Consider the following 2,500-nt stretch of genomic DNA (forward strand, 5'->3'; position numbering starts at 1 on the left):
TATTATTTTTTATTATTATTATTATTATTTATTATTATTATTATTATTTTTTTTTTTTTTTTTTTTTTTTTTTTTTTTTTTTTTTTTTTTTTTTTTTTTTTTTACATTTTTCTTCCTATTGAAGATTGGCCTTAGCAACCTGGAGCAATATTAATATATATACAAATTTGGCAAAAAATCTTTGGTACAAAACAAAATTGTTTTTGTGATTATGAATTATTTACATAAACAGAATATACATGACGATTGCTGAAAAGGGTAACATAATACATTTATAAAGATATATAAGTCGCTACAGATGGAGGGGTGACTTTATTAAAAGCTCTGAGTAATGTTGAGTTGCTCCTAGGAAATGGAGTAATCTTTAGCTTGGCATCAACTCGAAATAGAAACAGGAAAGTGGTGTAACACCCCACTCCCCCCCCCACTGCCAAAAAAAAAAAAAAAAAAAACATACTACCGATGGGGGCCACGGATATGGAGATAAATGTCAGTTATTGTAGGAATAGTTTAAGACTATTTCATAGGACCCAGTTAAAAGAGTATGGTATTGTTTTGGTTATTATTATTGTTATTATCATTATCATTATTATAGTTATTATTATTATTATTATCTTTAATATTTATTTTTTATTTATCTATTTATTCATTTATTTTTAATATCTGTTGATCTTTGTCTTTTGTTTCTTTTATTTTACACCGATGCGCTTCCGCCGTCATTGAAGAAGATTCGACCCTCATATTCGTTTTTGTTTAATTAATTTTTTACTTTTTCTTTTTTATCTATTTTTCTTTTCCTTTTGATGTTTGAGTCGGTCCTTAGTCTTCACTGAAGAAACATCTCGAATCTGAGTTTGCCTTTTGCTCTCCAACGTTCTCGATTTTTTTTTTTTCGTTTTAATAAGTCTTTTATGTTTGTACATCTTACTTTTTTCTTTTTCTTTTCGTTTCGATTTTGTTTTATTTTCATTTATTTATTCATTTATTTATTTTTACAGTGATACTCCATTTAGTAGTACAAGACTTCCCCATTCCCGTCATTCATCTTGGTTTTGTTGTCATCTCACGGGTTTTCGTCTCAGAATATCGTCTCACGGTTTTTTTGTCTCACGGATTCTCGTCTCACAGGTTCTCTTCTCACGGATTTTTGTTTCACGGTTTTTCGTCTCACGGATTTTTGTCGCACGTATTCTCTTTCGCCCGATTAGCCATGGGCTGGATGAAATAATTTTGTGTTAATCAGAACATAACGATCCTGTACCAACACTTTCAGCCACTCGTAGAAAAGAAAACGTGAGACAATGATCATTTGATGAGTAAAGGACAGCTGATCGACTGCACCACTTCAGCCTGAAGTCACGTCACGTGATCATGAGGGGCGGGGCCTGGAACGTGCGTTCGTGCATACTCGATTGCAGATTGGGACACGCACTCTTGCACGAATGCAGACGCATGTATGTATGCAGAAACGCATGTAGGTCACGTATTCGTGATACGTGCGTTTAGGTACACACACGCATGCACGCACACACACACACACACACACACACACACACACACACACACACACACACACACACACACACACACACACACACACACACACACACAGAATACCCCTACTTGTTCTCTGGTTGGCTTATTAAAGATTAGTGTCCTTAAGGGGTATTAGGTCAATATTACAACGGTGCTTATGTTTTGATAAAATAAAAAGTCGACTAAGCAGACAGACAAACTACGTGAAAAGAGAGCCCGTCTCGAACTAATAGGCAGCAGACAGCAAGCAGACGAAAGCACGCAGAGCCGCGAGACTGGTGCTTGCATATTGATTCACAGGGACGGAACAGACACACAGCAGCTGCAGACACTTTCACTAGAACAGGTGCAGGGAGCTGCCTCTTCGCGAAGACCTCGAAGTTGGGAATTCCCTCCCAATATTGGGAACGGAATCCATTTGGGTAGAAAATGCACAAAGAATATTGGGAAGTTATTTGAACTTTTTTTTTTTTTTTTTTTTTTTTTTTTTTTTTTTTTTAAGTTTTGGAACGTGTCATCATGAATATAGGATTTATTTCAATGATTTTTGGGATTCACAAGAAAGAGAACAGGGAATTTCATCGACTTCTGCAGACACCGAAGTCTTGTTGGACGTGACTTCACAAAAAAAAATAAAAAAAAAAAGTTCACAGTTGCTAAAGAAACTCGCCTTCTGTTCGCTTTTTAATGTAACTACCGACGTCAGGAGGAGATTGGTTCCGACTTCTCATGCCTATAGAGGCTGCAACTGCTGGAGATATCAAATAGGCTACCACTAACAATAGGGGAACAGGGCCAGTGATACTGCTGAGAATCGAAATGATACGATAAGTAGTTAATTAAAGATAACTGCCGTCATAAAACCCTCAACTAAACGAGTGCAATTAAGTCGCACTCATGCACGCTTAGTAGTAGGCTTATGGATAAATATTTGTGAGCGTATATGTGTGTGAGTGCGTGTGTG

This window comes from Oratosquilla oratoria, chromosome 5 (assembly GCF_046742065.1).
Source record: "Oratosquilla oratoria isolate Oo_2021 chromosome 5, ASM4674206v1, whole genome shotgun sequence".
Classification (NCBI taxonomy): domain Eukaryota; kingdom Metazoa; phylum Arthropoda; class Malacostraca; order Stomatopoda; family Squillidae; genus Oratosquilla; species Oratosquilla oratoria.